Source organism: Neomonachus schauinslandi, chromosome 4 (genome assembly GCF_002201575.2).
Source record: "Neomonachus schauinslandi chromosome 4, ASM220157v2, whole genome shotgun sequence".
Lineage (NCBI taxonomy): Eukaryota > Metazoa > Chordata > Mammalia > Carnivora > Phocidae > Neomonachus > Neomonachus schauinslandi.
This window is the reverse complement of record NC_058406.1, coordinates 81,769,658-81,778,971: the sequence shown is the minus strand read 5'-3', so window position 1 is coordinate 81,778,971 and position 9,314 is coordinate 81,769,658. Positions and strand designations below refer to the sequence as shown.

General features: G+C 33.7%; 1 pseudogene; it reads right to left on the bottom strand.

Moving 5' to 3' along the window:
- Positions 1–3,852: 3,852 nt before the first annotated feature.
- On the bottom strand, positions 3,853–4,062 carry LOC110580565 (annotated as a pseudogene).
- Between the last annotated feature and the right edge of the window lie 5,252 nt (positions 4,063–9,314).

The window sequence follows — 9,314 nt, the reverse complement described above, 5'->3', positions numbered from 1 at the left end:
CTTTCTTTTCTTCATTACTATAACTTACATGTAGTCCTGAAATCAGGTGGTGTGAGTCTTCCACTTTGATCTTTTTCAGAATTGTTTTTATTATTCTGTTTCTTTGTCTTTCTGTTTATATTTTAGAAGCTACTTGTGAATATTTTTAAAAAATCCAAAACCTTGGGGTTTTGATTAGAATGGCCTTGAATCTATAGATTAAATTGAAGAAAATTTATATTTTAGCAATATTGTGTCTTCAAAACATAAACACAGTGTATCTCTCCACTTATTTAGGTTTTCTTTGATTTCTTTCATTAATGATTTTTTTTAGTTTTCTGCATATAAATTCTGTACAAACTTTGTTAGCTTTATTCCTAATGGTTTCATATTTAGAGTAGCTAGTGTAAATGGTATTTTTAAAATTTTAAATTCCAGTTTTGCTAGTAATTAAGATTGTGATTGACTTTTGTATGTTGATCTTGTATCATGAGACCATTCTAAAAATAGTCTTTAGTTCCAGAAACTGTTTTGCAGACTTTTTTGGTTTTCCTATATATATCATCATAAATTTGGACATTGCAGCTCTTTGTGTAATTACAAAGGTAAGAAACAGTACTATATCTTTCAAATAACTTATATTTGGAAAAGAGATTATCCTCTTTTAAAAAGGAAGTAAAATCCATATAAAATTCTAATCATGATAAAGTGTAGCCTAACTGATGTTTTTAAACATATCTAAAGAAAATGTTAATAGATATGGGAATTCAGAAAACATAAGCCAAAGGGCAAAGTGTTGACATTTAGAGACGAGTAATTAAAAAACCATCATATTTCAGGGATAATAGACACTGAATTTTAAGGAAAATGAATAAAGTTTCTGTTGTAGACAGGAATGATTCATCATATCTGAACATGGCCTGGATGAAATTACCTCCATTTGTCTGATTTCATTTCCTCCCAGCATCATACTGATTATCGTTTGGCTTCAGGTTCTAAAGTCAGAGTGCTTTGGTTCTCTCCAGCCCCAGCATTCAATAGTTAGCTGCAGGCTTTTCAGTATCTTTAAGTCACACTTCTCTCATTTGCAAAATAAAGTTAAAAATAGTACTTACCTCATAGAATTGTCATGAGAATTAAATAAGATAATATAGGCCAATATGCTAAAGCACGCATCTCATAAGCAAAATGGACATGGCAGATACGTGAGTGATCACTGTTTTTCCTGGCATTCTTCTTAACATGGCCAGATGAGAAAACCCCAGTAGGCTATGGAATACATTGTTGCTTCACAAACCCTGGGAGCTTCCCAGGTGTACTCTGAAACATGCTCCACAAGGGGAGGAGGAGGGCAGGGAGACACCAAGGAAAGAGTCAGGCCACTCCCGATTGGTAGAGAGAAGGTTTAATAAGTGAGGGAGTTTACTTAGGAGGCTTATCTTGGACAGCCAAAAGATGAGTAGATTTCCATACCTGTCTGCCAAATCTTTATAGAGGCCTTAACTGGATTCATTTACATACACTATCCGTATGGTCTCAGCAACATATTGCTCTCTCAAGGCTATGTCCTTGAGAATGGCTCCCATTGTGAGAACAGTGTGGGGAGAACTTACATTTCAAGAACTAGGGAGGGGTGAGGAGATTCTAATTGCCTGGGTCCAGTTCTCCAGTTAACTGGCAGTCACATCCTCTTGATGATCTCCTCTAACATGTACCAAAGCTGTGGGAGCATAGGGGGAGTGGAGATGACAGTGTGTTTTCCACATGAGGAAAGTGAACGGTGGCAATTAGACTCCTCTCCTGGGGCTTCCCAAATGGCTCAGGGAGAAGCAGATGGGCACCTACTTGTGCCGAGGACATCAGCAACCAAAAGTAGACTATAACAGCTAGTAAGACCTTCCTTTACTCCCTTCTCTCTAATGCCTCCTTTCTTTTCCCAACCCTGGAGATGCTTGAAGGAGGAGGGACATCGTGGGGCAAGAGGAATGAAAATGTCCACCACAGGGCCCCTGCTTTCCATTTGATACCTTGCACGCACTGGCAGTGAAAGGTTGAGCACTGAATTATCTATAAGATGCAATCAATTGGACTTTTAACATCTGAAAATGAATGCATGGCTATATATTCTGCCCAAAATGTCTTAAGAGACCAAAAAGGAAAAGTAAATTATTGAAGAAAAAATAAAACATTATCCTATTTGTACTCCGCCCAAAACAGACTGGGCAATTAACAGGTTTTTGTAACTAGAAACAATTTTTTTTCCTAATTGGGAACTCTTATTTTTTTTAACTTACTTTTTCATGTCAAGAAAAGTGCTTTATTTTTCCTTTCATCATATTAATGAAGTGTTGAAAAAATATATGTAGGATAGGAAGCATAATAATAAAATTAACAACACAAACCAGCTGAAATGTAAGAATTAGAAGGTCACAGATATCTGCTAAGTGCTCTCTCCTATTGCATACACCTGTTTCTGCCCTAGAAGTCATTTGTGTTCACATATCTTTGTGTAGCAAACATTGTCAGTGCCCCACCTACATCCTCTTGGCATTCACCATTCCTATAAATGCAGATGGAGTATTAATGGCAAGTGTCTGCAAGGCTCTGCCTAGGGGATTTCTCTGGAGTGGATAAAGCAGGTCAGAAGTTCCAGAGAACTTACTTTTTGTTCTTTTTTAGTATAATTTAACACACACACACACACACACATCCCTCTAAGCAATATATTGTTCGGTTTTGTGGTATCATGTATGTGATATTATATGTTATGTAGTTCTCTGGACCTACTCTTTCAACAACAAGTTTCCAAAATTCATCTTTTTTTTGTATATTTGTAATTCATTAATTTTACTACTATGTACCCTCTCTTGTGAATAAAGTTGAGTCAACATAATTTTTTTCATTCTCATTCTTCATTCATTGATTGGTATTTGGATTGGTTCCACCTTCTTTCGGTTATGAACACAGTGCTGCTAAGAACATAGTTATGTAAGAATCTCAGGGCACCTGTGTAAAAGTTGTATAACAGTGTATGAGAATGTTTATTCCAAATTACATTCCAAAGTGGGTGTCGCAATTTACACTCCCTCTGGCATAAAAATTCCCATTGAGCCAAATCCTCTGCAACATTCGGTCTTGACAGATTTCTTCATTGCTTTGTAGTGCTGCCTTTATTGTACATTAAGTTCTCATATCTATATAGATCTGTCTGGACTAATTGGAATAGTCCGTGGTTCATTTATATGTTATTGCACCAATAGCATATAACATTTATTACTATTTTGTAGAATATCTTAATATATCTGGTAGAACAAGTTTCCCTTTTTTGTTTTTATTTCTTATGTTTTTTTAATTTTAAAGTACATCTGTTTAATTATAACCATTAATGGAATATCTGCCTCAATCATTTCATTCTGATAATAAAAAATGATGGTATAATGATGGTTTAAAGCTAGTTCAATTGCAGTTTTAGGGGCTTACTTACCAAGAGTGAAAATAGAAGATTATTAAAAATAGCTAAAAAGATAACATGTGTCATAGTGCTTAATGTCTCTGTAACTGTTGGTAAGGCTTACATCTAAATCTGATGCAGAATTCTTAATGGCACCGAAATGGTTCTTTTCTCAGCCACATGGTATATACTGGTACTGTGAGTCTAGAAGAGACTGGCAATGGGTACTACTCCTTGTCTTCAATTGTGACTGTGTATTATCAGCAAATGCATTTTGTATATTTTCTAGAAGCATGTCCCCTCCATGAACAACATCCTCCAGACATGTAGCAGCTTCCTGATTTTCTTCTTCCAGCTTATACAAGCTAGCAGCCTGTAAAGCAGCTGTCGATTCTTCACTGGGTAATGAATCTATCAAAACATCAATGTCTTTTGCTGTTCATGCAATCAGTGCTGCGAAAAACCGGAACATATTCTTCTGTAGGATTAGCTGGTTGATCTTTGTTAATTGCTGTCTGAATATTAGTAAAGAAAGCAGGAGGGCTACAGTGCTACAACACTCCGATGGCATTACAAAACCCATCTGCAAGCCAATTCATCACGTCCTGCAGCTGTGTGAGCCCATCCGCCATGCCTCCACAAGCTAAGGGAGGCTAAAGCCCCTCTTTTGTTTTTAAAGGTCGAATTAACTATTTGTGGAACATTTCTTTCTTTAAAATAAATTTTAGAGTAATTATTCCTCAGAAAATACACCAAATTTTGTCTGTGGTTCCCTTGAACATTTAGGTTGATTTAGACAGCTATGACTTCTTATAGTACTGAGACATATCATCCAAGAGCAGGGAACACCTCTCTTCTTCATGTAAATCATCTTCTATGTTATTTAGAGCTTTGAAGTTTTGTCTGCAGAGATTTTATGTATTCTTTTAAGGATATTCCCAGGCAATTTATTGTTATTGTTGCTATTGCGTTATTCTCTTGAAGTTAATTTCTATTTGGCTATTGTTTGTGTAGAGAACCAAATCTCTCTTAAGTAGATGTTCACATTATCTGCAAATTATGTCAGTTTTTTGTCTTACCTTCAAATACTTTATATTATTTATTTTTCTTTCTTTATAGTCTTTGTCAGAACTTCCAATAGCATGTTTAATAGTAGCAGTGTTAGTACTGTTTCTCATCTTAAAAGGAATGCATTAAGGTTTTTCTATTAGGTACAAAGTTTGTTGTAGGTTTTGGTATATATAGCTTACGAAGTTAAATATAGTTCTCTTTTTAAAAAAAATTATTTATTTATTCATTTATTTATTTATTATCTATCTATTTATTTATTTATTTTTGGAGGGAGGGAAAGAGAGCATGGGAGGGGAGGGCAGAGAGAGAATCTCAAACAGACTCTCCACTAATCGTGGAGCCTGACACAGGGCTTGATCTTATGACCCCAAGATCATGACCTGAGCCAAAATCAAGAATCAGACACTCAACCAACTGAGCCTCATAGGTGCCCCAAGATAGTCCTCTTCTATTCCTAATTTGCTAATGCTTTTTGGAAAACCGTAGCTTGCCTTTTAGCAAATGCCTTTTTAGCCTCAATTGTAAAAATTACATATTTTCCCCTTTAGTCTATTAATATCATGAATTATAATTGATGAAATTCAATTCATTTTAAATTATAAGACTATTCACTGGATGTGAAGAGGGAAATATGATGTTTAGAGCTGCTATAGCTTAGGGAAAGACCTTATCTAACAATGAAGTCAGCACACAGAAAAAAAGCAGAACAAATCTAAGAGAGTAAGAGAACTAGATCCTGATAATATTGTACGTCTTGTGGCATGGCATCAAGACACACATGAACTCAGTACCCCCCTAAACATTTGTTGGGTAAGCCAATAAATTATCTGAAACCAGTTTAGGTTTGCTTTTGAGGTACTTGATTTGAAAACATTACTCATATTATTCAGGTCTTATTTTTTTCAACTATCTAACACTATATATGAAATAGCCAATTCTATCTTCATAATTTGGATGATGCCTTTACTTTGACATCAATTGGCAAAAATTCATGAGTCTGTTGCTTAACAATGCTCTACTTCTTTGTCTATTTTGTTTATTCCTATACCACTGGCATTTTCATTTTTAAAAATTGACATTGCTTTCTTTTTTTGATTTTTTTTTATTTTTAGGTAATCTCTATACCCAATGTGGGGGCTCAAACTCACACCTCTGAGATCAAGAGTTGCATGATGCTCTACTGACTGAGTCAGCCAGGCTCCCCTATATTGCTTTTTAATTCTATTTATTTTTTAAATGGTTCGAAGTGAGAAAGTTTAGAATTGAATTCATTAAAAATTCTCCTTCAATTTCTAACTCCCAATCACAGTGTTTCCCATTTAGAATATCCAGTTTGACAGATTTTCTGTCTATCCTCCCTAAGAAATTTAAGTAAACACAAACACATTATAAACCAAAAATAGTATACTATAAAAAGTGATCTGCACCTTGCTTTTTTTAATAGTGTATCTTATAGATTATTCCACTTCAATATATAAAGGACATTGTCATTATTTTTTTATAGTTGGATAGTATTCCATTGAATGAATATATTCTCATTTGTTTTACTAACCAATCTTCTATTGACAGACATTTGGGTTATTTCTTTTTTTACTATTATGAACAGTTACAGAATGAAAACCTTATACACATGTCACATTGAACATGGAAGTGTGTATCTCTAATATACATTCTATATTTGAGTCAGAAAATATATATATTTTCTAAAGACATTAAAAATACATATTTAATTTTTAAAAATATTGTGAAATTGCCCTAGCTTAAAGTTATACATTTCATATATCAGGTAATATATTTGAAAACATCTATTTTCCAAAGCCTATTATCAATTTTTTTTATTGAAGCATAGTTGAAACACAATGTTACATTAATTGCAGGTGTACAACATACTGATTTGACAAATCTATGTCTATAATAAAAAATTTTTAGTTTTTTATAGAGATGAATGAAAAGTTTTATCTACTGTAATATTTTAAAATCAACTTTATTGAGATAAAATTTACAGATGACAAAATGTACTCATTTTAAGTGTAGATATCAATATGCTTTGATAAATTTGTACATCTGTATAATCACCTCCATGTTAAAGATAAAAAATATTTTACCACTCTAAGTGTTCCCTTGAGCCTCACCCAAGTGATTCCTGTACCCATCTTTTAGCACCTGGAAGCCATTGATCGCCTTTATGCTACTATATAATAGATATGTTGTTTGTCAAGTTTCACATAAATGAAATTGGACAGTATGTATTCATTTGTGTCCAGATTCAATCATGTTTTTGTATTTATCAGTAGTTCATTTTTTTTATTGCTGAGTAGTATTCAATTGTAAAAATATGGTTCATTTAATCTACTCATGGATATCTGAGTTATTTTTAGTTTTTGACATTTGAATAAAGTTACCATAAACATTTGTGTACAAATTTTTATGTGTACACATGTTTTTCATTTTTGGGGGGGGGACCTTAACAGTGGAATCTCTGGGTCAAACTTTATTGTCAGATGGATTGCCAAATGGAGCAAAGTGGTTATACAATTTTATATTCCTACCACTAATATAGAGAGCTCCAATGGCTCAACATTATTGCTAACACTTGGTATCATCAGTCATTTACATTTTGCCATTCTCATGAATGTGTAAGTTATTTTGTTACAGTTTTAATTTGCATTTCTCTGATGATGAAGGATGTTGAGTTGATGAAGGATGATGTTTCTTTACCTATTCTCATTGACCATTCTTACATCTTCTTTTCTGAGTTTCCATTCAAATTTCTGCTACTTAAACAAATTTAGTTGTTTATTTCTTACAGAGTTGTAGGAGTTTGTAACTATACTTATATCTAGTGTCTATCTATTTATCTATCCATCTACCTACCTACTCACCTATCTACCTACCTATCTTCTATCATCATCTATCATCTATTTATATAGTTTGGATGCAAGTCTTTCATCAGGTAAATGTACTGTAAATAATTTTTCCCAGTTTGTGTCTTGCTTCCTCATTTTCTCAACCATGTCTTTTGAAGAACAGAAGGTTTCCAATTCGATTAAGACCAATTTGTCATTTTTTGGGGTGCCTGGGTGGCTCAGTCCATTAAGCGTCCAACTCTTGATTCTGGCTCAGGTCATGAACTCAAGCCCCTCATTGGGCTCTAGGCTGGGTGTGGAGCTGCTTAAGATTCTCTCTGTCCCCCAATTTATCATTTTCAAAAAGTTGTGTTCATTTGTTTTAGCTGAGAAATCTTAGTATGTCCCTAAATCATAAAGGTTTTCTCCTACATTTTCTTCTATGTGTTTTGTACTTTTGCGTTTTATGAATCTTATTAAATAATTTTTTGCATGTGGAGAGAGATAAAGTTCATCAAAATCAGATTCATTTTCTTACATATGGATATGTAATTTTTCCAGGCCCATTTGTTGAAAACATTATCCATTACCCACAAAATTACCTTCTCAACTTAAAAAACTTAATTGACCATATATTTGTGGATCTATTTCTAAACTCTCAATTCAATTCCATTGATTTATATATCTAACCTCACACCAGTGTTGTGCTGTCTTCATGGTTGTAGCTATGAAGTGAATCTTGAAATAAGGTTGTATAACTCCTCCAAATTTTTTTCTGCCTTTTCAAAATTGTTTTGTCTATCTAGCTTCTTCCAATTCCAATATTAATTTTAGAATCAGCTTGTCAATTGCTATAAAAAGTCTTGCTGGGCTTTTGATCAACACTGTCTTAAATCTCTTCATCAATTTGGGTAACTTGATATTTTAAAATACTGACTTTTCCAGGGTGCTTGGGTGGCTCAGTCAGTTAAGTGTCTAACTCTTGATCTCACTTTAGGTCTTGATTGAGTTCAAGCCCTGTGTTGAGCTCCACCCTGGGCATCGAGCCTACTTAAAAATAATAATAAAAAAATAAAAGTACTGACTCTTCCAATCCATGAATATATCTCTTCATTTACTGGAGTCTTTTCTCAGCCATGATTTACAGTTGTCATTGTGCAGATTTTGCATATATTGTTACCCAGAAGATACTCATGTTTTCTAATGATATTATAAATTGTATTTTTTACAATTTCAATTTCCAATTTTTCATCACTAGTACAGAAATGTAATTGCATTTTTTATATGAGGCCTAGAATCCTGTGACTATACAAGCTTACTTCTTAGTTCTACTGGATTTTTCACAGACTTCTGAGGAGTTTCGGTGTATTTTCTGGCACTGGATAAAGAATAAGAGATTTCTACACCTTCTTTTCCAATTTGTATGCCTCTTTTTTATATTTATAAAAATATTTATGAAAATATACCTATTGTATATTTGTGGAAATATTTATAAAAATATACATATGTCTTTCATAGGGAAAACAAGTATTGATAAGGATGTGATAAAATAAGAACACTCACATGTTGCTGGCAGGCTTGTAAAATGGTGCACATACTTTAGAAAATAATATGTGAGCTTCTTTTTTTGTATTCTTGCATATTACACTAAATAATACTTCCTTGTTCCTAGTATTAGGGGGAAAGCATCTAATGTTTCACTATTAATTATGAGGTTAGAAAATGATTTTAAGTAAAACCCTATATCCAATTGAACTCCCTTCTTTTTTTTTTTAAGATTTATTTATTTGTTTATTTTAGAGAGAGAGAGGCAGAGAGAGGGATAGAGGGAATTTCAAGCAGACTCTGAGCTGAGCGGGGAATCTGATGTGGGGCTCTATCTCACAACCCTGAGGTCATGACCTGAGCCGAAACCAAGAGGATGCTTAACTGACTGGGCCATCCAGGTGCCCTTCCTGTTCCTTTTT